At 46.4% G+C, this 27,845-nt stretch overlaps 1 protein-coding gene and 1 long non-coding RNA gene across 2 annotated transcripts in view; one reads left to right on the top strand and one right to left on the bottom strand.

Moving 5' to 3' along the window:
• Positions 1-27,845, bottom strand: part of RALY (RALY heterogeneous nuclear ribonucleoprotein) — a 591,199-nt gene that overhangs the window by 183,677 nt on the left and 379,677 nt on the right. The gene's annotated exons all lie outside the window — the stretch shown is intronic.
• The window catches only part of LOC109294642, a 41,886-nt gene continuing 32,767 nt past the window's right edge, over positions 18,727-27,845 (top strand). The window contains exons 1-2 of the long non-coding RNA XR_002096592.1: positions 18,727-18,807; positions 22,386-22,480. This is a non-coding gene — a long non-coding RNA (uncharacterized LOC109294642). The remainder of the gene's footprint in view (positions 18,808-22,385; positions 22,481-27,845) is intronic.

Here is a 27,845-nt window from a genome sequence, read left to right on the forward strand (position 1 = left end):
GTTAGATAAAGCTATGGCTGGGATGATTTAGCTGGAGATAGTCCCGCTTTGAATGGGGGGGGGGAGGGGGGTGGACTAGATGACCTTCTGAGGTCCCTTCCAACCCTAAGTTTCTATGATTCTATGAAAGATGTATAGATGTATAAGCCTCACTGACATCAAATTGGCTAAACATCTTAAAGGATACCATCTAAAATCACAAGGCCAAAATGAAAAGCCTTAACATTTAGTTTTGGGTTGGACTGCATGTTCCATTTGATTCCCACAAAATAGTATTTGTAGCTGCTGGTTATTAAACTGAGGAAATGAAGTGCTGGATATATACAACAGATGGGTGCCTTTACCTCCCTTTTTCCAAGATTAGGCACTTACATAAAGTTTTTGAGACCCAGGTTCAATTTCCTTCCTTTGCTAAAGGGGATTTGAACCCACATGAACAGAGTCCCCTACCCAGCACCCTGTTAGGCATTTTGAGATGGTGTTGTGTTCTCAGCCTCTTTTGTCGATATTCTTCTATTCTGTACAGCAGGGATGCTCAACCTCTGGCCCACAATGTGGAGGGCTCAATCTGGCCCACAGACAGTCCCCTCCCCACTCGTCTGGCCTGCAGGGCCAAAAGATTGAGCAAACCACTGCTTTATAATATATTAAAGCTTTCCTGGACCATGAACTGGAATGCATCTGTCTCACTTTCCTGGTCAGTTTCTTAACACAAGGCTATAGAACACTTGTCCTCAACCTTGTTAGACTTAAGGAACCTGTCAGAAAATACCAACACTTAGCTTTCACTTATTTTCTGACTTTGGAAAAATAACAGACTCCTTTTTCTGTTGTAAAGAACTCAGAAAGACTACAATAGGTTGAATGTTTTGACATTCTATATTCCTATTTGAAATCTCTGGGTTTATCTTGTGAATCATGGGTAGATGTTTGTACACCTAACACTGCTAACAGTGCCACAGCACCCTGAATGAGAGTCACTGCTATAGAATCATACTCATAAACTTCCTCTGTGACTCAGTGATCATTTAAATGTTTTATACAAAGTGGAAAAGCTTATGCACCAGGAACTGAGGAAGCCCCGCCCAAAAATACCTTATTGCTTGGTGGTTAGGGAGTGATCCTGGAAGGTGGGGGATGTATATTCAAATCCTTTCAGTAAGAGAAGGGATTTGAACCTGTCTTCCACATCTGGATTAACTGCCCTAAATGCAGGACTACCAGATAAAAGAGAAATTATGTCTCCGACACTTCTTGTTCCCCTTTTGTGAATCCCATCTGAAAAAAAAGTCAGCTAAACTACAAGGCAACTCTGTGCTGAATTTGCAAATAGTTTCAGGACAGTAAAAATTGAATATTTTAGTTAATAAACTATGTCTTCTTCCCCAAAATTACTTTCCTGCTCCATGGAGGAACTGCTCTATATTATTCATTTACACTTCCTTAATCGCTGAAACAAAATTTCAAGGGAATTTGTGGATTCTTTCTATCTAATCAGGTCAAAATTGGGTGTGTTCTGGAAGATTTTTAGCAAAATATAAAGCTGCTGAGTACAATATAAGAGTAAATGATGTGGCTTGTGTCATGTGGAACGTGAAACTCAATCATCTAATGCTCTCTTCTGTTCCCCTATGAGAGATTCTATGAAATCACTGAATCTTACTGGACTCAGGCACCAGAAACAATGGTGACTTACATTCACTTTGGTGTCACGTGTCATCTTTATTACATAGATTTTTTTGGCCAGGAAGGGACCGTTTTCATCATCTTGTCTGAACTCCACATCTCAAGGCATGAGATGTGTATAGTTTTATCTCAACCCATGTATAGTTTCATGGGTGGTGAGCTGCCAGCTTATGTAGGAGATAGGAAACTGAATTCTTGTGATAGTTCTTATATGGCCTTGAATGCTAGATAGGTGCTCAATGGAAAATAAGTAATGGAAATAAATAACACTGATCATGTTGCAACTACACTGAAATACATGGAGTTCCCATGCAGAGCGCCACACTATATTGCAATATGTCACACAGCAGCTCAGAAATTAACTCACAATACTGTATCTCCTGAGAAACCATGAAGCAGAAAGGTGCAGTCTAAATAAATATCAGATCCATTTGTATCTCACACTAGTGAACATGTCTTGCCAGCCTTGCTATGTTTGTTGTGTAGCTATTGTGTATGCACAGAAGGGCATGGGTAGCTTGTTAGATCTGACAGAATACAGCAGGAGGGCTCCATAACTAGCTGCAGAGAGAGACCTCTTTTCCATCACCTATTGTGTGGCACATGTAAGACATCACATTAGTCTAGCTCTTGCAGATAACACCTACAAGAGAAAGGTAAAAGACTCAGATGCTTTTTCACAGAGCACTCTTTTCCCAAGGAAGGTGGAATCCATGCTCCAAGTTACATGAAATAGATAAATTACCATGGCCTATGTTTCCAGAGAAAATACACATATTTGCATACTCAGGTTCAGTGAGTGAACAGTCAAATGAGCAGACAGATGTGTAATTGGCTTAGAGGTCTCCATGGCTCGTTACCATAATTACACATGTAGATGAAATGCAAGCATACATTCACATGGATGTTTCACAAGAAGGCAGGTTTAAGGTTTTGTTTCAATTCTTTTGACAAGGTCTCGCAGTAAGAGTGCAAAAGCAAACTGCTTTTCCATAGTTCAGTTCATCCTAATGTAAGCACGGGAATGAATTCTGTTCCCACAACAGTTAAGATGCTCAAGGACATGGAATGCCGGAGGCGGAGAGAAACAAAGAGCAGCTTGCAGCTGCAGGAAGGGGAGCCACCGTATTCCCCACAGCTTAGGAGTTCTGATTCAAGTTATACTCTCCTGCAAGAGAAACCTTCTCCTGTCTGACAATTCAGACACTTTGGCAAACATCTGAGCTACTAAAAAATCTGCTTCCAGCAAGGCTCCTGTATCTCAGTGATTCTGCCCCCCTTCCACACACTGCCCATGAGATACTCCTTTTTTTTTAATTGGAACACTCTACCCTGCTCCTCTGTCTTTCTTTCTGTCCCTTGTCTATCCATCCAGTCTGCCCCTTCCCGCAAACCCTTTCCTGCTCAGTTCCAAGGTATTGTGCTTGGGGATACATCCATGTGTGTCATTTACTTGCAGGGTTGCCAACTGAATATATTTTTTTTTACTGGCAATCTGCAAACGTTACTGACAACCAAACTTTCTCACTTGCATATGTTTTACATAATGTAAAAATTATCCTTTTGCCAGGCCCTGGACAAGGGCTGGGTTCAAATTTATGGGTTTAACACTGACCATAGTAAAAAAAGTTTGGTAGTCAGGAGAAAAATGGAGATTGTCAGGTAAAACAAATGTTCTTGGGTTGACAACCTTGCTTGACTTCAGCAATTGTTTTACATAGTGCTGTCCACACCCCAAGGGTCCCCTACTTATCTCAGCAATCTGGTACCCCTGACCATTCCACACATTGTGCTGCCCCCACCCAGCCCACCTCCCAGCCTTACCTCAACTAGCCCCATGTCACTCCCCCATCCCAACATGGACCCCCCACAAAGAAGGTCTACTGCCTGCCTACCTATGACCCAGTAGTGTTACAGACAAGTAATGGGATGAAGCAGCAGCACATGGCTGGGGGGAGGGGCTATGATCTACAAAGCCCTGAGAGAATGCTCCCTAGAGGATGCTACACTCCTGAGATACCAGGTGGCACTGCTCTACTCCGTCTATGCATCAAGGCTTGCCTCCAGTCTCATTCTGATGGGCTTCAATCAAGCTCAGGGCTTCTTCATTTTTATCAGTGGATCCATTTTCTTACAGATGTTATGGACAGGTGTTTTTGTTTTTTACGGATGGTCTGTAAATTTATGGACAGTTGGAAACTCTGTGCGCCATATACCAAAATGCCAGACAGAGTCAGTGCCTGCCCTGCATTCACCAAGCTAATCATGGAGCAAAAGCATTGGATATTCCAAAAGCATATGGGTATCATGGGGCCAGGGGTGGGGGCAGAGGGGGACTAAAGCTCCTGCTAGCATCACTGGGTTACTGAACAAATCAAATCACATTAAATGTCAATTTAGCCATCATCTTACTTAACCTCCTATATGACAGTGTTAATGGCCCATGACAGTTTACTGCCTATTTGGCTTTGATTTGCTGGGCATGATGGCACCAGCATTAATTATGGAAAATCTTGGTTTCCCAGACAGAAAAATGTCTCACAGGCCTTCAAAAGAGAGAAAACTCATTTAAGACATCTCTGCATTCAAGCAGGTATTGGCTGTAGCTCTGCACATTGATAAAGAGTGAAGGCTTTATTGATAGTTCCATTCATAATTTTTAGAGTGATGGGGGGTGGGTTGGGGACTAAATTCATCCTTGGTTTAAAGGAAGGCAGCTCAGTGGATTTTGATGGGTCTGTGCCCCTAATTATCCATATTGCATGCAACCCTCAGTATGTGAGCGTCAAAGCCAAAATCAAACAACCTTACTCATAACAGAACTTATCAACATTTAGACCCAATTCTGCTCTCACATACAGAATGGTAAATCAAAAGAAGTGCCCCTGAAGATAGCAGATAAACTGATGTAAAACTGGTATGAAATAAAAAATAGTGCCTTTATAAACAGACCCCCAGTGACAGATTGTGCATATATAATACACCTTGGTAGCTATGGCCATGTTACTAGCAGTCCACAGATAGTGACTATTTTCAGATATATGTCTACAACTACATTTATCTGTCAGCAAGGATGAGAACATTGGGCATGAGTCACTTCTGAGTGATACCATTTTTACATCACTGGAAATTTAACTTTAAAGTAGTAAGGCCAGACCCTCATTGAATGTAAATCAGTATAGCTTTTTTCAGAGCTAATGGAGCTATTCTGATTTCCATCAGCTGGGGATCTGTCTCAGTAAAGTTAAACCAGTGCAGTGATGGAATAATGCAGTGTTGAACCAAGTTTGTGTGGTTCATTAAGATATTGTGACTCATAATTTCTTGTACCCTCTCTCTGGCACTGGCGAATACCAGCTGCTCCTAATAAAGACAAAAAGCTCTACCACACCCAGCCAGTGTGTGAAGTGATTAGCAACCATCCTAAAGCTGGAAGTTTGATTACCTTTCTCCTACCCTCTACAGCCAGAAATAGTAGTAGATATTCATTGATCCTGTCTTTTGTAAAAATCTGGTCACCGAATTGGACTTTATCTTTTATGAGCAAACATGTTTGCTACAAGCTGTGTTTCATGGGGTGCAGGCATTATTAATCTATGGTTCTTCTACTTTGGAGATCTACTTGGGATAATGGGGCATTCAGCTTCTGTTCATTTTCACTGCCGCAAACAGCATATTTTACCATTGCCACAAACTCTGAGCAGAAGTAGGTCTGTCTGGACATAGCTGCTCGACAATTATTCATTTTAACAGTTGCAGTCATTGCAAAAGATAAAGAAGAATTATTTCAGTTTTTTAACTTTGAGATCTCTTTGCCCTGCTTGTAATAGTTGGGTTGCATTATTTTCACTTTACACAAATGCCCACAATCATCACATTGATCACTCCTCAGTATGTACCAAAAAACTCCTATGTGGACTGTGAAGCTGGTCATAGTGCTATTAGACCCCCTGAGAGACAGAAAGTCAGCATTCACAACAGACTACTCCTGAAAATTCCGTGAAGGGAAATTATTGACTTTGGTAGATTTATGCCAGGAAAGATTTTGGCCCACTGGTTCTTCCGCTAGGCGTGTTATTCGGAAACTGCTAAATAAGAATGTTGAAGATTGCCCTGCTCTGCTCTACTGGGCAAGTTGTAATAACAACATCCTTACTGCTTTCAGTCAGCCTGTAATCTACAGTAGAAGTACCAGAGTCAAATATTTGCTGTTTGATGAACTGAATCCTACAAATCTAAAATGGGGAATTCAAGCTGGTTTATGAAACCTTCATGATACAGTGTGGCAGTGTTTCAATCACTCACTCGGCACAATACATAGTTTCTCTACTCTGTAAGTGTGTTGTCTGTTCTTACTCCCTCTCTTGCAAACACACACTTTACAGATGAACAGACGTATACACATACAAATACATCTTTTGCTTAGAGTCTGAAGCTGGAAATACTGTATGTTACTACAGTCCCTATAATGAACCTGAGAGACATATAACTTTCTTCATAATAATATAGAATTTATCTTACTGCTACAAGAAGCTATCAGCTTATTTCATAGTAGATGGGAAAAACCAGGGAAATCCTTGCCTTCTAAACACTTCCCAGCCTCTTAAATGATCAGTGATTGACTTTCAGAATACCAATAGTCCACAAATGCATGCTAAATTGTGTCTTGAATGTGTGTGACAATTAACCACAAATGAGGTATTTTTCATGCAAATAGCTAATTATGTCTTTAACTGAATTAGCATCTATTTGAATATGCAATGCCCTAAGTACATGTGCTAACTAGATGTGCACATGGGAAGGGCCACTGAGAAACTGTGGGAAATGGCCCAGAGTTTTTTCAACCCTGAATGAACTCCAGGAAGAACCAGTTACTCTGGCTATGTCTGTACTGTCTCCTTTCTAAGTCTGGAACCACTGCTGAAAAATAAACCCAGTTGCTCCTGCTTTGTTGAGTCTCCCAGTGTGACATTTAGGCAGCACAAATGGCTTAGTGATGTTCAACCTATGGCCTATGGGTTAGATCTGGCCTGCAGATCTGTATCATCTGGCCAGTAGGGCTCCCTATAGTTAGGGACAGACATTACACATAAACCGGTATAAGTGATCAGAAACTGGTTTAAACCTGTAACAGAACAGATGTTCAGTGCACACAAACCAGTCTGAAAATGGCTGAAACCAGTTTGAGATCAGCCTGGTTGAATGTAGTATCAGATTTAACTGATTTGGGTCAAACTGGTTTATGCAATGTCTGTCCCAGACCCCTTCCTGGTTTAAGTTAAACCAGACTCCCCCCAGCATCTCAGCATGCTCTGTGGGCTGGGCTTTATGGTCCACAGCAGAGCTGCCCCCACCCCCTCTGCCCCCTGGCTGGAAGTCTGGCAGAGACTGCAGGCATTTGACTGACTTCCCCCTGCTCCCCACCCTCCCCCACATTGCCCCTGCTGCTTCATCCATTCCCACGCACCCCTGGTCTCTTGCCCTGCTCTGGGGCCAGGCCCACGTCCACCCCACCTGACTGCCGCTTTGGGCCTGGGACTGTTCCCTCCTCCACATTCTGGGCAGCTTTGGGTCCTGGCCTGCTCCCCCCTGTGGCCGCCACCGCATCTGTGCCACAGCTGCCCTGCACCTGTGGGCCTGGCCATGGCCATGGGCCTGGGCCCAGTGGTGGCTGCAGGCCCAGGAGCAGTGGCGTGTGTAGGCCCGGCGGTGGTGGTAGTGGGCCCAGGCCCAGGCCTGGTGGTGGATGTGGGTTCAGTGGTGGCTGCAGGCACAGGCCGGGCAGGGCAGCTGCAGGTGTGGGCCCAGTGTGGAGGCTGTGGAGCTCAGGGTGGCAGCCGCGGGGTGAAGGCTGCGGCTACCGGTAACCACCCCCTCCCCTCCCCTCTGCCTCCCTTCTCTGCTGGCTCTTGTTGGGGAGTGGGTGGGAGGGTGGTGCTCTGCCCCTGGCTCCAAGGAGCAGATTGGGGGGGTGAAGACAGTGCTGCTGGCCTCACCCCCCAGCTCCATCCCCTCTGTTATGGTGGGGCTCCAGTCCCTGCCACACCCCGCCCTTTGCTTGCTTGTTTGCTGGGAGACAGGAGGGATGGTCTCAAGGTAAGGTTGCTTGCTTTGGACTTTTGAGACTTGGGCTTAACTCCCTGAACCATAACCAACTGCTTGGCTAACATTGAGCAAGGCACTTGAATTCAAACTGTGCTTAAATACCCCAGACTGCAGATACGCAGCTACAAAAACACCACTTGGGCACATAAAAATGAAATCGGATTAACTCTTAATCTGTCAGTGTCACAGTTCTCTAACTGCATGCTGGGAAGAATAGCCCTGCCTTGACTCATGGGACTGATGTGCGCCCTCCAGAGACCACAGTAGTCAGTGTCATGCAAGTGCCTACAGTAGAGAGGGAGAGTATCTAGGGAGTGGGAGAATGCTCTGTATCTGATACAGATTTGAATGAGGGGATCTCTGGTCCTCTGCTTGGCCAAGTAAGGCATGGGCACAATTCAGTCCTAATTACAGAACTGATACCACATAAACTGATAAATGCCCTACCTTCTAAGCTTGCTGTGTTACTGCAGTATCGTGAGCAATCTCACAGAAAGCTTTGCAAAGCCTCCTCATTCTTCTAGCAAGCTCCTCAGAACACTTACCTATGGGACCCTAAGCTGCCACTGCTTTGAGTTTTATATATTTTAGAGTGCATTATGTAATACAGGGCATGCTCTGTAGTCACTTGGTGCACAAAAGCTCTTGATGGTAACAGGTGGAGAGAACACTGCATGGAATAAACAGAGTATTTCTCACACTGCAGGAGTGTGGTGTATGGTGTAATATAGGGGTTTTCAAACATTTTTTAATAAGTGTACTCCTGGCAGCCAGAAGCAATGCAGGGTGGCATGTGGCCAGATGCAGATTGGTGGCAGAGTGGCATGATGGATGGTGGTGGCAGCTGCTGCTGTGTGTAAGTTTCCCGTGCCTCCAATCACCTGGGCTGCACCTTGCAGCCTGCAGAAGGGTGCTGCTGCCCTTGCGCTCCCCCCAGCCCTGCTTCTAGGAGGTGGTGCTCCAACCCCACCCACCTATATGTTCTCCCTGGGGCCTTCCCAAGTACCCCTGGGGGTATGCATACTCCCGGTTGACAACTCCTGGTGTAATATACCTGAAAATTTTTTCTGGGAGCCAGGCTTTTAAAGACAGAGGCTTCTCTCTGCTTGCTGCAGGTAGGACTGTGAGGAAGCTACTAGTTTATGTATCAGTTTAGATGCCAAAGGCAAATATGGACAAATAAATATATTACTGTGAAACTACACATTTTCCCATCAGTTGGCATTTCCCAAATGTAAGCTGCTCTTCAGCAACATTATGTGGGCATCCCCTTACCCTGTGGTGTGAGGGCTAAACCTGGACAATTCACCTCTTGGTGAAAAAGGTCTAAATTATGATTAAGCTCTCATTTAATGCACGATAACAGCAGGCACACAGGCAATTAACTGAGAGTTCACTGATCTGCCCCCTTTTCATTGTAATTTTTTCATTTGTTCATATCTTGTTTTTTTGTTTTTATCATGACTGAATGATAACTACTTTGATCTTTCTGAAAGGAAATCATCATGGGGAAGGTGCTGGCTGCCTAAAAACTGGAAGTTCATATTTCACACACACATGTATAGATCATACATGCAGAACAGAGATGTCTTGCTTTCAGATTCCTCTAATTCACTGGACTTCCAATCTGTTTTTATACCATAACTAGCAAATTGACCATCAAAAATGATGGGGGGCAGGGGAGGATGGCAGGGACAGAGCCCAGTATATGGCCCTGCACCCCTGTTCCCCCCACCCGTGTCAGTCCAGCCCTGCCCCCTTCAGGCCTGATCCTGTTCCCTCCTGGCAGTCTGGGTTCAGGGCAAGGGCTACTCCCCCTCATCCCCCCTGCTCCGCTGTGGGCCTGACCCCATTGCCCGCCCCCCCGGGCGTGGCAGACCTGACCCTGCTTTGAGGCCGGGTCTGTTCCCCCCACCCTTGCCCCCACCACTTCGGCTGTCCCCTCACCCCGGTCTCTCACCCTGCTCTGGGGCTGGGCCTGCATCCACCTCCCCTGCCCGTCACTTTGGGCCCGGGCTTGTTCCCTCCCCCCACTCCAGGCAGCTTTGGGTCTGGGCCTGCCCAGCTTTGGGGCGATTGCCACTCCTGTGTCACTACTGCCCCATCCCTGCAGGCTTGGCCATGGCCATGAGTCTGGGGCCAGCAGCAGCAGCGGGCACAGGCCCAGCGGTGGGCCTGGGCCTGAAGGCAGGTGCAAGCTCAGTGGTGGCCGTGGACATGGGCCCAACAGGGCGGGTCTGGGCACAGGGTGGCAGCTGCAGGGTGGTGGCTTAGGCCACCAGTAACCACGCCCTCCTGTCCCCCCTGCCTCCTCTCCCTTCCGGCTGTTGGGGGGTGAGAATGGGTGGTGCTCCAGCCCCTGACTCCAAGGAACAGATATGGGGGGTGTCCCAGGGGCCGTGGTAATGCGGGACACTTACCTGCAGCCCGGGACAAAAGTCATGCAGAGCAGGAAGAAGAACCCGCATGGCTTGTTAGCCGCCTCTTTGTACAGCTGCGGCCAGCCAGTTATGTTGGCATCAGACGCCGGCCAGCAGAGTTAAAAATGGCGGTTGCCGCTCCGGAGGGGGCGGATAGCCCGGAGACCAGGCTGCAGCCGGTGCCAGCAGCAGTGGGCTCCATGGGCAAGCCTCCAAACAACCAGCGAGTCGGAGGGGCTGGTGGCCGAGGAGGGAGGCACTGCAACCAGGATATCGGCCGATCTCCAGAGAAGCGACGGGCCGAGCAAGCGAGGGAAGACAGGAGCAATCCCAGGAGCACCGTGGGATCCTGAAGTGAGTGTTGGGATGGCAGGCATGGAGGACACTGAAGAAGGGGCAAAGAGCCGAGGACAACCCAGCTGGAGGGTAATCGGGGCAGGATCGCCACTGGGACTGTCGGACATTAACGGAGGGGTCTGAGACGGGCACTAAGTAACCACTAGAGGGGAGTGCCCTCCCCACCCATAAGGTTCCAGGGACGAGGAGCTGGTGGTGGGTCGGTTAGGAGTAGTAGGGACTCCAGTGTCCCTGAGTTAGGGGAATGGAGCACAGAGGTGTGCACCGTGGTGGGGCTTGTGGTGAGACTTCAATAGAGGCTATGGCAAAGATTCCCTCATAGGATAGAGTCAGGGCATATGACACTACAGGGTTAGTAGTGCCCCCCATATTTGGCTCCGAGACCTAGAATGGCGGCCGAGGACTGCGGGGACAACCACGGGCAATGAGATGGTGACAAATCGAAGGTAGCAGGAGGCTGGGGTGTAGGGGTGGCGGAGCCCCGTGAGCAACTGTCGGGCCTAGCCCAGGTCACCGAGGGACCCGCAAACTAGCCCTGCCCACTGGGGAACATCAAGTCATGGCAGGAGAGAACGGGTTTAGCGGCGCGGGAGGAAGAACTACCCCGGCAACAAACAGGCCTGGAAGGGGTGGAGACAACCGCAAGGAGATCAGAGCTGCCCTAGGGCGGCTGGGGAAAGCCTGGCGATTGCAGGGGGCAAGGCCAGCCCTGATGGCCTCACCCCCAGCTCCATCCCCTCTGTTATGGCGGGGCTCTGGTCCCCACCGTCCCCCTCTGCCTCCAAGGAGTGGGGGGGAGGGCTGGCCTGCCCCCCCCGCTCCAGCCCTTCAGTCCCCAATGTCACAGCAGCGCTCCCCCATCTGTCCTTTCTGTCTAGAGCACTCTAGACAGCCAACGAGAGCATGAATAAAGCACTATGGACAGACAGACAAAGGCTTTTATAATATTAGAATGCTACTAGCATTTTTTCCAACAGAAAACTTTGTAAGCGGCAGCACTTACTTTGCTAGTTTTGTTAAACACTGCAAGGACATCTGACCTTCCCTTCCTAGACAATAAGGAGTAAATATCATTGCAGCTACTTCCCCTGAAGATATTAATTTCTTAATTTGTCCATATGGTTCATATGTTTTTCCACTTCTCCATTACTAAGTGACTGAATGGGCTATTGAAATTCTGAGGGTATGCAAGGTTGTGTATTAGAGGCAAAGCTTGCTGTGATGTTGTCAAAGAAAGGTGTAGAATGTCCAGGACAAAAAACCAAAAAAGTTACAGGCACATCATAAGCACCACAGAGAAGCATTTTTGCTCTCATGCATATTCCAAGTTGGTTGGTACATTGCCTAATAGTTTTTAGTCACATACAATAAAAATCTTAGCACTTTGCTCTTCAGCAGGATTCTGATTGTAGGCCAGATTCTACAAATAGCCAAATAGAGGTGAAAATTATACTTCTTTCCATATGAGAGGACGGAGAGGGATAATAAGGAGGGATAATATTTCTGTCACTGACATTGGGCAAATCACTTAACTTCCCTGTGCCTCAGTTTCCTCACTTTTATAAAGGAAATGCTTCTGTGGTACATTGAGGACTGGGAAGAATCTTTGTATCTGCAAAGCACGTTGATGAAGCATATTAAATGTAAAAGGTGATCATATACGATCATAGAAAATTAGGGCTGGAAAGGACCTCAGGAGGTCATTGAGTCCAGCCCTCAGCTTGAGGCAGGATCATTCCTGCCCCAACCATCCTAGAAAAGTGTTTGTTTAACCTGATAGTGCTGCTTGACATACAGAATAGTTGTGGTATAATTCATGCTAATCAATATGGGTCTATGGAAAACAGATCATATTAACCTAACCTGAGCTCTTGTAACGCTAAGGTAACAAGTTTGGTTGATGAAGATTTTAATAGTATTGATGTAATAGACTTAGACTTCCGTAAGACATTTGATTTTTGCAGAATATAACATTTTGATTGGGGAAAGAGGATGACAGAAAATCAACACCAACACTCCAAATAGATTAAAAACTAGTTAACTGATAAATTTCAAAATGCAATTTTATATGCAGAATCAGCATCAAGCAGACACTTTTTTAAAAGGATCAGCATTTGATCCTTGGTCCTACAACACTTAATATTTTTATCAGTGATCTAGAAGAAAACATAAAATCATTACACAAAGTTTGCAGATGACATGAAGATTGTGGAAGTGCTAAACAAAGAAGACGGCAGCTTGCTATTACAAAATTATCTTTATTTTTTGGCAAGCTAAGGACAAGCAAATAACTGGAGCAAATGTACAGTTAGATATCCAGGAACAAAGTTTATCAGATAAGTTGTCCTGGGAAGCAGTGGCCCTGAAAAATCCTGGTGGATAATTACCTGAACACAAGCTCCAAGTGTAGCACTATGGCCAAAAGGGCCAATGAAAGGGGAACCCTGACTAGGTGAAGAAATAGCTGTATATTTCACACCCATGTGACCACTTCTGATATCCTCTGTCTACTTTTTATGTCAATGCTTTGAGAAGGATTTTGAAAAAAATGGAAAAAGTTCAGAGATGGGACACAAGAAAAAAAGACCTTATTCTGAAAGTCTCAAGGAACATTAGAGAAGGTTAAGGGATGATTTGATCACAGTCTATAAGTACCTACATAGAAGCAGAAATCAGATGAGAGGGGGTTCTTCAGTCTAGCAGACAAAGATATAAAAAAGGTAGTGGCTGAAAGTTAAACCTAGACATATTCAATTAAGGTGAATTTTTTTTGACAATGAGGGTAACTAGCCATCAGAACAATTTACAAAGTACTATGGTACCATCTCTGTCAGTGGGAATTTTTAAAATCCAGACAGTATTTTTTTCAGTAAAAGCTGTGCTCTAGTTCAAGGAAGAATTAATGCAGGTAAGTTCTGTGGTCAGTGCTCCACAGGAGGCTAGGCCCGATGATTCCCTTTTGACCTCATAATCATTCTAATAATGTATTTGTCATCAAGCTGTGTATAACACCTTCTAGCATTTTATTGCTGAAGTATCAGGTCTGTCAGAAGTCTTAATGTTTTGCCACAAAGTGGAGACTTCTTTTCCAATAATGTCATTTTGGGTGGCTCAGAAACAGAAGATGCCCTCCTATGTGAATCCAATTCAGAGGACTAAATTAAAAAATGCTGGGGGCAGAAAAGTTTCAGCCCATGGGTTGCATGTGGATCCTTGAATGCCCTCCCTCTCCTCCGCCACCTAAAGGTGGGAGGCCCCCAGGAAAATAACTAAATACCTTAGGCAGACCTCTGACTGAATGAAGAACACAAATTTGGCTTTCCAGCAAAGCCTTGTGTTTCCCTAGACTGCCCCTGACCTTCCAAGTACTGCTGGTGCTCTGCATGCATATGGCATGTGAAGTGCCATCATACAATACAACAAAACACAGCAGCATGGATGTATGGAAGATAACTAAATGGTGTGACAAGGACTTGGGCATCCATCACTGTAAAATATCATTCAGGCTACGAATTGTGGACTTTCCTTGAGCTTTCCAGAGGCTCTGAGCCATCCTTTTTGCCATGCCTGCAGCATAAATCAGCTAAACACAAGGTGCACATGTGCCTGCTGCATGATACTTGATCTCCAATATTTCCAGCTAATGCTCACATGAATTTGTGTAGGAGTGTCAGGTAGCTAAACAGAAATCTTTTAAAAACCATAATTTCCACTGAGAGGAAGCTGAACTTTGGGAGGAGGGGTGGGGTGGGTAGGGCACACTGTATCCAACAATGATGAAGCCAGGAGTCAGGGCTGCCCCAATCTGGGATGTTGTCACTTGTTTCAGGTTTGCTAGGACAAACTTTGGAGATCAGGGCTCTCTGTCTAATCTCCCCTGCATAAGTTTGGTGACCCAGATAGCCAGCATCTGCAGCAGCTATTCCCAATGTAACACCCACACTTGGGGTTCACAGATTAATAGAACGTAGGCTGGAAGGGACCTCAGAAGATCATCAGGTCCAGCCCCCCTGCACCAAGCAGGAAAGACAATTGGGGTTCAGTGACCCCAGCAAGGTGACCATCTAATTCCCTCTTGAAGATTTCCAGGGTAAGCAATTGCACCACTTCTGGAGAGAGCTTATTCCACAGTCTGGACACCCTAGCTGTGAAGAAGTTTTTCCTAATGTTGAGCCTGAAGCAGTCTTCCAGGAGTTTGTGGTCATTACTCCTGGTTTTCCCTAAGAGTGCCCTGGTGAACAGTTGTTCACCGAGCCCTTGATGTAAGTTCCTGATGTAGCAGTAAGCTGCTACCAAGTCCCCTCTCAGCCTTCTCTCATATGGTTTGCTGTGGAAGTTTCTGATCATACAGGTGGCCTTTCTCTGGACTCTCTCAAGCTTTTCCACGTCCTTGTTGAAGCGCGGCACCCAGAACTGGATGCAATACTCTATCTGCGGTCTCACCAATGGCGAGTAGAGTGGAAGAATCACTTCCCTGGTTTTGCTGGAGATGCACTGATTGATGCATGCCAGAGTATTATTTTCCCTGTTGGCTACAGTGTCGCACTGCTGGCTCATGTTCATACGGTGGTATATTATTACCCCCAGGTCTCTCTCTTTTATAGTGCTGGTCAGATTGGTGTTGCCAATCCTGTAGGAATGCAGAGGATTGTTTTGGTATCTGGTGGAGCACTTTACATTTCTCGATGTTAAACCTCATTTGGTTCCCATGCACCTAACTTGCCAGCCTGTCTAGGTCCACCTGTATCTGCAGTCTATCTTCAAGCATGATCATGCTTCCCCATAACTTGGCATTGTTCACGAACTTGGCCAGTGAGCTCTTGACCCCCACATCCAAATCATTGATGAAGATGTTAAAAAGCACTGGACCAATCACTGACCCTTGAGGGACACCACTGGCCACTTCTTGCCAAGACGACACAGATCCGTTCAGTAGAACTCTCTGGGTCCTACCCCGTAGCTATCTTCCTACCCACCTAACTGTCTCACAGTTAAACCCATGATCTTCCAATTTTCTCATAAGAACATTGTGGGATACCAGATCAAAAGCTTTTTTTACAACGTCAACCTCCTCTCTCTTATCCAGGTGGCACGTTACCTGGTCATAGAAGGAGATGAGGTTGGTAAGGTAAGACATGCCCACGACGAAGCCATACTGGCTGTCATTCAGAATCCTACCTTCTGAAAGCCTATAGCATATAGACTCCTTGAAGAATTTTTCCAGGATTTTCCCTGGGATAGAAGTTAGGCTAATTGGCTTATAATTACCCGGGTCCTCCCTCCTCCCCTTCTTGAAGATGGGCACAACACTGGTCCTCTTCCAGTTTTCAGGGACCTCTCTGGAGCGTCATGAGTTTTGGAAGAGCTTTGCCAGGGGTTCTGCTATGATTTCGGGCAACTCCTTTACTTTAGTTTTCTCCTGAGTGCCTTTAACCAGCTGTCCTCAGTTGCTGAGTAGTGGCCCCATGATCCCATTTGTTTTCTTCCTGTTCCCTATATACCTAAAGAAGGACTTCTTGTTGTCCTTGATCCCTGCTGCTAATTTTAGTTTAGTTGCTGCCTTAGCCCTTCTTATCTGTTCCCTACAAGTGCAGGCTATTGTTGTATAGTCCTCCTTGGGCCATGCCCCAAGTTTCCATTGTTTGTATGCCTCTTTATTCTTTCTTAAGAGGACCATGATTTCCCTGTTTAGCCAAGATGGCTTCCTGGCCCTTTTGCTACCTTTCCTTTGCATGGAAATAGACTTCCTTTGTGCTTCAAGGATTGTTTCCTTAAGGAACAACCACTCTTCATGCACTCCTTTTGCCTTCAGTCCCTGGTCCTGCAGCACTTTCCCTACTAGTGACCTGAGCTTGTAGAAATCTGCGTTTTTGAAGTCCAAAACTTCAATCCTGCTATCTGGTTTGTCTGCCTTGCGATGGACAGTGAACGTGATGGCTTCATGGTTGCTGTTGCCTAGGCTGCCCTCTATGTTTAAGTTGGTCACCAGGTTGTCACCTTTGGCCAGGACCAAGTCTAGAAGAGCGTTACCTCTCATTGGCCCTCGCACCTCCTGAGTAAAAAAAAGCTCTTCAATGCAGTTTAGAAAGGAATATAACCAATCCGACTTTGCCAAGTGTTCCTCCAAAGAGATGTCTGAGTAACTGAAGTTGCCCATCATGAACATGTCCCATGCATGCGCAGCCTCTGTCAGTTTTTGGGTGAACTCAAAATCGAGTTCCTCCCCTTGGTTTGGTGGTCTGTAGTACACAGCTACTGTTAGGTCTCTTTCACTCCTCCCCCACACAGTTTGACCAAGAGGGTTTTAAGTTGTTCTTTTTTGGAGCCTATGTCAGCTTCCAAGGAGGTGTACTGCTCCTTCACATTGAGAGCCACAACTCCACCTTTCTTCCCTAGTTGGCCCCTTCTACGCACGGTGTAGGCATCTTTGGCTGTGCTCCAATTGTGTGAGGAGTCCCACCAGGTCTCCATAATCCCTACTAGATAATAATGCCCCCTGGAGAGTAGGAAGGCCAGCTCCTCCTGCTTGTTCCCCGTGCTCCTGGCATTAATGTACAGGCACTTGAGTCCTCCTTCTGAGGCCCTCAACTTCCTGTCACACTGATGGAAAACTGTTCCCTCAGCTCCCACAAGAGTGGTTCTTCTAGTGCCCCTATCTATGGAACTTTCTTGTGTGTTGGTCCCCAGCCATGCTCCAGTCTGTTTCCCCATCTCCCAGCAATCTTAGTTTAAAGCCCTATCAAAAAGATCGGCCATCCTGGCCAAGAAAAGGGACTTACCTCTCCGTGTGTGGTGGATGCCATCTCTTCCCAGGTGTCTTCTCTCCCTGAAGTATGCGCTATGGTTGAGGGGCTATGTGTGGTCAAGTGTGTTCTGGTTTTAGTTTGTTGTGTATAAAGTTACCATGTTTCCAGATCCAAAAAAGAAGACATCTATCACCGGGGGTGGGGGTAGGGGGAATATGATGGTGGGGAGGCACTGACCTGGTGACATGCCAGTGCCCTGCCCTTGCCCATTCTGTTGCCTCTCACTGACAAGCCACCCCCCACCCCCCAGCCCTGCTGCTGCCCCTCACCTGGACCCACTGACCTGAACCCTGCCAGGGCTCCTCACTCCCAAACAGCAGTACCCTGCCCCCCACCCCTTGCTGGTGCCCCTCACTCCTGACCCGCAGCCTTCTGCCACTGCCAGTGCCCTGCACATCCAACCCACAGTCACCCATCCCATCCCCCATGCCCCTCACTTGTGATCCATAGTTCCCTGCCCCCCCCCCAGCCCTGCTAGTCTCCCTCATTCCCTACCTGCAGCCCCTGTATCCCTGCCAGTGCCCCTCACTCTAGACCAGGAGTGGGCAAAATGCGGGCTGCAGGCCGGATGTGGCCTGCCAGGCCATTCCATCCGGCCCGCAGAGCCCCTAACAAATTTAGAAAATTAATATGTATCTGCCCCTGGCTGCCTGTCATGCGGTCCTTGATGGCTTACCAAAACTCAGTAAGCGGCCCTTCACCTGAAATAATTGCCCACCCCTGCTCTAGACCCACAGCCCCCTGCACCTCTCCCCGCCCAGCCTTGCCAGTGCCCCTCACTCCCGACCCACAGATCCCTGCCCCCCAAGCCCTGCTGCTCAAGCAGCTCCCACCTTCTTTCTCTCCCCCTCCCCTCAACTTTGCAGTGGGGAGCACATGACCCCCAACAACCAATCACCTTTCCCACTGCTCCCACCCCAAACAGCTAACCCGGAAGAGTGGAAAACTCGGACATTTGCTCTTATTTACAAAACATGCCCAGACGTAGCACAGGGGTCCAAAAAAGAGGACATGTCCAGGAAAATCCGGATGTATGGTAGCCCTAGTTGTGTATCTTGCTTGTGCTGTATATCTTGCTTTCTCTAGGACTAGAGAGAATCATCCTCCCATCCCCCTTTATTGTGTCCAGACCCTTTGTCTTAAGCTTCCTTCCAAGGAACGTGTGGAACCAGTTTGGTAACTCTGGCCACTTCACCAGGGGTTGCTGACCATCTTTGAATTGATTGGTCTGCATTAACAGTGTTCCAATGAGGCTGCTTTTAACTGAGGGGCCCTGTGATGAGGTCAGAAAAGTTATTTAAGGTTGAGGCCACCTGGTCTGATCTCTTTTTCTTCCTCCTGAGGCTGCTGAAGCCTGCTTCCTATGGTGGGGGAGTCATCTCCAGCTCTTCACTGATGAAGCGGACTGAAGCTATGTGAAGGGAAAGCCTCAGGTACAGGGAGAGAAAGTCTGTCTCAGAGCTTGAGACCTCTGTTCTCTCCCTCTCCTTTTCCCTTTTGTTTGTTTGGGTTTTCAGTGGGATGATGCCGTGCAGGGGGGCATCAATCCCTGCAGCAAACTGGCTAAGGTTGGAGAGCCTGGCATGTTCTAGTTGCTGTTGCAACTTCTTTCGGGTTCAGCATAGCTGTGCTGCTGAACCCTAGCTATGTGTTTTCCTGGCTATTTTGAGTGGGAGGATGCCATGAGTGTATCCTCCCTTAGTGCAGACTGCCCAGGAACAGGGTCCTGGCAGCCAGTGTGTCAGGGATTGTAGTGTCTCAGTATGGTGGTACAGCTGAGACTACATGTCTGGGTTGCAGCCATAAGCCTGGGCCCGTTTGCTGTTTATCAGATACTGCATTTCAGCCCACTATTATAGGGCTGAACCCCACCCATATGTTGGCTGGCAGATTTGGGTAAGGGTGAAGCCCTGACACTTCTTGTTGCTTATTCAGGCCTCAGTGGTGTATAGTAGGGCTGTGTGAAGCTTTGGTCCCTGATTCGATTCGGTGACTGAATCTCTGAATCCAAACCGAATCAGAGGACTCTTTAATATCTCCAAATCGAACCAGACATGGGGGGGCTCCCCAGTGCATTCGGCAGCAGACCTGGAAGTGGACCAAGAGCACTTCCGGTCCACATCCAGGTCTGCTGGGGATCATGCTGGGGGACCCCCATGTCTCCCTGGTTTGGTGACTGGTGCCTCCTGGGTCTGGGGGGGTGGGCACCTGGGGTCCCCCTGCAGCCAATTGCCAAGCTGGGGGGACATGGGGGGTCCCCCCATGCACTGCCCAGCAGACCCAGAGGTGCACCGGAAGTACTTCTGCTCCACTTCCAGGTTTGCCGTTGAGCATGTGGGGGGGCCCCCCGCGCTCCTGTGGGATGCTCCATTCGTGCCAGCATCACAGTGTTCATAAGCAGTGCTGGTACCTCGAGGTATGTAGAAAAAACTTTTAAAGCTGTATCTATGTCTGAATCGCTGATTCTCTGAATCAGTATTGAATCTTCAGATTCGGACTTGGCCTAATCAAATCAGGCATAGTGATCCAAACCAACGAATCGAATCACTGTTCTTGATTTGGGCTGAATCTGAATCAAATAGGGCCCACTTCGCACACCCCTAGTATATAGACCTGGCTGGCTTTCTGCTGCCTGGTCCAGCCCCAGTGAAATAGGGTGGGCCTTCTTTTATGCCTTTTGCAGTTTGTGCCCTAACTAAGTGGAATGGTTGGGCGCTAGTTCTAGTTCAGGCTCAAGCCAAAATATGCCTGGCCCCCTGTTTTGTTATTTCCTAGCTATTAGGTCTCAGCTTAGCAGTGTGACTGAGGCTATATGTCCAGGCCACAGCCAGGTAGGCCTGGCATTCAGGCCCGGGTGCAGGACAGGCCTGAGTCCCCCTTTTTTTGTTTTACAGTGGTTGTGTCTCAGCATAGCTGTATTGCTGAGCCCTACTGTACGTTTGTTTGCTGTGCATCTGGGCCTGGCACATTTTGGACCTAGCACATGTTGCTTTTGTGGCTCTGTGTCCTGACTAATGCAGTGCAGTTGGTGCTGGTTGCTGGTCAGGCTCTTTTGCTGTTAGGATGGGTTTTCTCTGAGTTCTCTTGCAGTTTCCTGCCCCAGCAGAGCTAGGATTAGGACTAAAAACTTTGGGTGCAATGTGCTGAGGAAAACTGCTGTTCACCCCTCAAATCCACCATGTGCAACTAAGGATCAGCGCAACAGTTTTTCAGGAAGTAACGGGGGACCCTTTGCAGTGTAGAAGGACCTATGTTCTCTAGCAGCTCCCTGCAGCTCAGTGGACCCATGGAGCAGCTCACTGGACTCTCCAGTGTGGGCCCCCCTTTCCAGCCCATTGCTGAAGAGCTGGTATAGGGGTGCAAACCCCCAGAACTACCCTTTGGGGAGTCCTAAGTCCCAGACTGCCTGGGTATGGGTAAACACCCCCCCACGGAGGGTGCCACCTATAGACTTTGTTTTGTAGTTTGTAGTTTTTTAAAATTATAGTAAGTGTTTACTTTTGTTTTTTCTTTATGCTTTGTAATAAATTTGGTTTTTGTGTTTACACTGCTTGTAGGAGAAGAGTGACAGAAGGGTGGTTGATTTATTGGACACCCAATGTTTTATCTAGTGTTTCCCAGGTAGACTGGGTTGGGGCTCAAGCCAAGGTAAAATATATTTAGTATCCCTGAAATTGAACCCGACCTTTGTTGCTGCTGACAGGTGCTCAGGAGAAAGGTTACACCTATATAGCCATATGTCTCCACTTCCTCATGGTTTGAAATACTTAAGCAAGACTGTTAATAATATTATACGTTCTTCCCAGATAATGATCTGCTAGTGGAAAATAAATGCCAGGGTGAACTGGTGGCAAAGAGATGTTTATCTGTAGAGCAGCAGGTCTACAGATGGTCCATAGGGGTCACCCTGTTGCTATTAAGCTGGAAGATTCAGCAATGTTAGAATTAAAGGCAGTTCTGGTGGCACTGTACACAGGGAGTCATTATAAAGTGACTCAGGCATCTCCACTGTATTGCAGGATTAGGAATCAGAATGCAGTGTTAGGGGGTTCAAGCACCAGACTGTGAAAGTCTGCCCTGTATGGATGGCAGTGGTTGAAGGGTGGCAATGGCTCATTGACTAATATGTAACAGGCCCTCTACTAGTATAAACTGATACATTTTTGCCTTGGTGTTTGTATGGCACTAGTGCCCTCTCCCTGTGCGATTTGTCAGTCTACGTTTCTCTTTGGAACAGGATACAAGAGACCCTGTGGACTGTTCATTACATCTCTTTCAAATCATACCCCACAAAATGTGCAGAGGGATTTCTGAGGATGAGCACCAGTCCCTTCTGTCTTCCCCTCATTCGTGCTCATTATTTCACACAGTCCCTTGTTATCCAGACTGATAACACAACCATACGCCTAGATAAAGCAAATACTAAATGCTACTGAAGCACACTCACACCACTGATAGCATTTCACTCTTAATGTACACTGAAGTAGGTGCCAACATGCAAGTGCAAGGGAATGAAGATGCAGGCTCTCAAAATGAAGTCTGATCTTGCTGCACTGAACTTACGTTTTGCTATTCATCTCGCTGAAACAACATCAGACCCCCCGGTAGGGATGTCTAAATTACAACAGTTAATAGTTTAAACAGTTAAAAAAGTTAATAGTTAATAGTTTATAAAAACCTGAACTCACCTTTCAAACCATCAGGTTCCATATGCACAGGTGGCCACCTGAACCTTATCCATTTTGCACTGCAAGGCACAATTCAATCCTCTCTTTGAAAATGATGCTCTCTTTGATCAGTAAAAATGAACTGATTGAGAAGAGTGGAGGTACCTAACAACACAGGGCTAGACTGAACCACTACACTCAGCCTCATGCAGCAGCTGTTCCCCTAGTCCATGACATTTTTTCCTGCTATAGTCTTTTAGTGATAACACCAGCAGTTTGGGACTAAACTGGCTAGAGACAGGTACTGATTAACAATTAATAACAATGTGTTTTTAATTTTGCAGATGACTGAAAGCTGGATCTAAATACCTTTTTATCAGGGAAAGTCTGGTCCTTGGTTCTAACTGAACAGCCCAAAGTCCATCCCTATAGCTTCCAGGTGTGTATGTAAAGCAGGGATGAAGAAAATATGGTTTGTGGGCCAAATCTGGCCTACCACTTGATTGGATCTGGCCCATGGGGGGATCCCTTCCATTGATTGGATCTGGCCTGTGGCTGCCCCTGTGGCAGTTTGCATGGGGTTGAGCTTGGCCCAGGGCAGCCATCACTGCACTCTTGTTTGTGCCTGCTGGCACCAGTCTGGACCCTAGTCCCAGCCCCAGCCCCAGCCAGTGCATATAGCCTCTGGTAGGGTTGCTCCCAGTGTGGCTGCAGCTGTCTGGGTGCTGCTTAGCAACCCTCACCTCCAACAGCATCTCCTCCTCCTGGTCCTGCCCCTGCTGCACCACTCCAGGTGGGAGGGAAGTTGCAGCCGGGCAGCTGCTGCCCCAGATGTAAAAATTATAGTTACAAACCACTGCAGGATTTGACTTGACTTTCTTAGCAATGTGGGGTTCAATATCCTTTATGCCTTGTTCTCATTACCAGAGATTTATTATATATTATTTGTAACAGCAGCAACTAAAGGCTCTAAGTCAACTGAAGTTCCACTGTGCTTGGCTTTGTACCTACATACTGCTGTGAAAAATCCCTAAAACCTACCAGGTAGCACAGAAGAGGATGGCATTACTGAGGTACTGATGAAGTACTGCCTGGGTAGGGCTGCGTAGTGGTTTTCAGAGGACCACAGTGGTCCTGTCTGCACAAAGGTCCCTGGCTCTGAATTTGATTCAGACTTCATTATATGCAACAGTTAGGCCTATGTACCTCTCTTTCAAACTGCACAATGGGAACCAGCTACTGAATGGTTCCCAAAGGGAGTTATGTAAGTCAATAGATGCATGCCTTTTTCCCAGTTTCTACCCAGCCATGGTGCCACCAGGGAGGTGGGGAAGAGGGAAACAAAGTCTAAGCATATTTCAGACTGAAGCCTGGAGAACTGTAGGACCCTCCTCTCCCCATTTCCTCTTATGGATTTCTGGGTCCTTACGGACCCTGTGAGCTTCTACTTTCTCCCTGTACAGGGATAAGGTGAGACGCTGCTGTGAAGTATGGGGTGGGGGTGGTACCTGAGAAGTCTGTTCAGCCTCTCTCCAATAACAATAACATTCCAGTTAATTCCTTTGTGCCACAGACATCCGACCTCCAAAACTTCACTTCAGTCTTGTGGAATAATCTCTCCCACACCCTGTCTTCTGCTGTTCTCAGCCTTACACAATGAGGAACAATGAGTGATCTGGCGTTTGCTCTGTTCATGATAGCTCATTAATAGGATGCCAAGGAGACCAGGGCTTGCTTCACGTTTGCCAAGAAAATCCAGGAGTGAAAGAGGTTGTTCTTTATAAAAAGTAACGTTCAATAAAAGTGAGTCACATCTGCCCTCCTGCAACCTAGCAAGATCTGGAAGATATGTAGGGTTGATATTTGCTATGGGCCAAAACAGTGGCTTGTCATATTCAAAGCAGCTAGAAAATGGATCCAGCAGGATAGTGGGGCTTCCTTGGTTTCTGAAAAATCCATAGATGGCATACATTCTTCATAGCTGCCTCTGAACTAGCTTTGCTTGTCCCCTGTGCTGCACAGAGTGCAGTGTGTCCCATCTATTCTGGGCTGGTGAAATGGCTCCAGAGGTCTGCTACAGAGGTATGACCCTGTGCAGTACATGTGCGGGGAGAAAGCCCTTACCTCCTCACACAAGGGCCACTGCTGCTGTGGCAGTAACAGTGGCATGAGCTGCTGCTGCCTCAGTGCAAGCTCCCTAAACATGGGCTGCTGGCATGGTGGCACTGACTCCCTGCAGGCTGCTATTCATGTGCTCCCTCTGAATCAGTGCCCCGGGCTTGTGCCTCACTCAACCTTCATCACTCCCCAAATTACACTACTGGTTTGCTGCAAGTCACTGCTCTGAAGGCTGCTTCATTCTTTCCACTGAAGGGGTGGAACAACCCTCCCCTCTCCAATTGGAGGAGAAGGGAAGGCACTTATTCACCAGAGCTAATCTTCATGGACAAGTTTCTGCAACTGCCCAGTTTCAGTTTTCAACCAGCAAAAATATAAAGTGAAGATAGCTGTATTCCCATTTCTTCCACTTCCAACAGGGCCAGATAAGAACATCCAGAAACTCAGAAACAGAGCCCTGCTCACTTTGGGGGCAGGTGCAGGGACCATGCAGGAGCACAGAAGTCCCAGGCAAGAGCAAGACAGAAGTTTAACAGGCAGTGAGGATCTGGCACTTTCCAATTATCCTTATGCTACTTACCAAATAGCTGGCAGCCTGAGATTTCCAGAGGCCTTTTTAAACCAATTCAGGCAATTTTTTTAGTGCAGATGCAGTCAGGGTTTGGTCAGAAAGCCTTCTGATCTGACCCTAGCCCCATCTCATTGGCTCATATCACTAAGATGGTTTTTATTAAAGTGATGATGTAAAATAACTCTCCCCTTGGAGCAAATGGTGCGTATCCCTCATGAAATTCCACCAAGGAATATACCAGGCTGTGCTGGCTCAGGCCCAACTGATAGTTACAGACAGCAGTAATAGCAGAAACAGCAGCAGGGCTAACCATTCTTAACCATTTCAAAGGCTGACCTGACAGAAAATGTTACTCAGCTTCCAGAATTAAAAGGACATGATCAATTTGTTCCAGACATAGATTTGGATTTTATTTAAAAAAATAATGAGAAGGTGGGGAGATACAAAACCTGACATAAAAAGAAATGCCTCTATGATTTTTTGGTTTTAGTTAATAAGTTTTTTAATGGTGTTCAGCCTTTCCCTGCAGTGCTGTAAACCCCTAATGACGACAGACCCGTAGTAGGGAATGTGAACTGGAAAATGAAACTGATGAGAGAGATTAAATGAAACTGACTAACCTAGTTTCCTTTTCCAAACTGTCTAATGGTAATACATTAAGCAGGATGGGAGGTACAAAGTAACCTAAGTGAGTTAGGTGCCCTATACCTACTTGTTTGAAAATTCCAGCAACAAGAAGCATAGAAGCTTCAAGCAAGATCCAGTTCTGATTGTTATGTACTTTCTAGTAATTGTACTTAGGTTGTAAACTTCTTGGGGTAGGATGGTCTTTTTGTTCTGTATTTGAACAAGTCCTGGCAAAAAAGAATCCCAGTTCATAACTGTGGCTCCTTGGTGGGGCCACAATACAAATAAATTACAACAATGAATAACTATGTCATCACCTTGCCTCTGGGCCTTGTTCCCTTCTCACTTATTTCAGTTTTATGTCAGGTGCAACTTCACAGACTTCAGTGGAATTACTCCTACATTTACATTAGGAAAAGTGAAATCACAATGAGGGCCTATGTTCCTCTTAGACTTTTAATTGCTGGTCAATGAATATGTAGGACCTATTTTGTGAAAAGCCAGTTTCCCTTTTGTACACACAAAAGCCAAATGTTAGAGGCTTGTTTCTGCGCTTTGCAGATGGATTGAGCTATCTCCTGTATGCATTTGCTATACAGATGTTGAAAGTGTGTCTACACTGAAGTGATTACAGAATAATATAAACATACCCAAGTAAGCTCCAAACTAGTTAGGTTGGGTACAAGCAATAATTTAGCTACGGCAGAAAAGTGCTTAATACAGGCTAACCACACAAGAATTATGCACTGTAGATGGGGTTTGCAGCCTGTGGTGAGCTCTATGTTGCCATGGTTTGACAATTGCCACTAGCTGGCAGTTGTCAAACCCTGGCTAGCTGAACTAGCTGGTTTAAGAGTAATTTATGAATGCCTGTTGTATACTTCAGTCACAACAGTGTAGATGTATTCCTAGTCTTGTAGTTTACCTACAGGGATACCCTGTTGTTCATACTAGTACTCTGAATTTTACATACATAATTTGGCCATAGCAACATAATGCTGCAGCATCATTGTCTTTTCCATACATTTACTAAAATTATGTAAAGAGCTCAAATATACAACGCAGAGCATCATCTCAAGTGCTACTGCATCAGCTACAGAAGTGAAGGTGAAGGAAAATGCATGAATTGACAGAGCTCTTTTAAAGCTTGCAGTTCTTTGGGTTAGATTTACAGAGCATGGTGCCTGCAAAAGTATTTATTGTGGAGCTAAGGCTACAGTAAACCTGGAGAGCAAATATGATGCAAAAAGGAAGGCAGGATGATTCATCGGAGGAAAAGAACAAGAGAACTTATCTGTTTTCTGCAATTCCATTTACCACTAAGAAAAATGAGCCATCTTAACAGAAATTACATGTGACAGGAAAGGACAAACCAGCCCAATCCAAACAAAAGCAGTTAAGAAAACTGCGAAATGGATCTAAACACTCAAGCTTGATTCCACTAGAAGGGTGATAGTGGGTGGGGAAGCACTTTGCAGGGTGTTTATAAACGGTACCACACAAGCCAGCCTGATTTTTAATAGAAAAAGCAATGAGACAAATGAAATCCAGGCTGGAATACTGATTCCCTGTGCTAATATTTTATTGGATCCTTGCAGCAAAAGAAAGACAACTGGATTTAAACCAAAGCAAATAAATAAATAAATGAAAAATATCCAATTCCAGAGCAGGGTGAGGGGAGGGAGAAGGAGGAAAGCAGTGAAAGTGTAAAATAATAATGCAAACCATGGAGACTGACTGGCTCCCAGAAATGCTTGAAATCGCTCCCAAAGGCAAAGCGTTCATTGGCTTCTCCAATTCATTGTTTACTTTGCTCAAGTAAAATGTGAACCTCGAGGTCAAGAGCATTACATTCAAACTCTTCTCAAGTGAGCTGGTTCCTAAGCAGCAAGCGACAGCTGTCTGTTGTCATGTTAGCAACAATCAAACCCCAAACCCAGAGAGATTCTTATCTCCTTTTGGAAGGAGGAGAGCATCTCATGGGTAAAGGCACTTCAGGAGAGGCTGCCAGCCTGAATTTGCTTTGCAGTTGAGCAGTGGAGCTATTTATATTCAAGTTAATAATAATCAGTCATGGGTACAAGCAGGGAAATGAGGATGTATGGGCAGATGTAATGTTTATGGAACTGTAAGTGCCTTAAAGGTAACATAAAATATGAGTGAACAGAAAATGTGCAATACTATAAAGCTACAAATTGGCCCAAACTGTATCAAGTATGATCTTGGATGAAATTGGAATAACCCTGACACTTCACAATGACATTTACTCCCCTGGGGAGTTGGTCGACCCCACCAGCATTCCCACAGGCTTTGCTTCTAACCTCCTGTCTCCCTGATGTGACCTCTCTGTGAATCTCTCTCAGTTCTACCTCCTTGAGGTCCCAGGGGCTATGTGAGGCCTGAAATATTAAAAGCTGGGTACAAGGCAAGCTGCTGCCAATATCTGATGAACACTTCTTCTCCCTGCCCCTCCCCCTCTCTCTCCCTC

This window comes from Gavialis gangeticus, unplaced genomic scaffold, assembly GCF_001723915.1.
Source record: "Gavialis gangeticus isolate Ggan-Ray unplaced genomic scaffold, GavGan_comp1, whole genome shotgun sequence".
NCBI lineage: Eukaryota > Metazoa > Chordata > Crocodylia > Gavialidae > Gavialis > Gavialis gangeticus.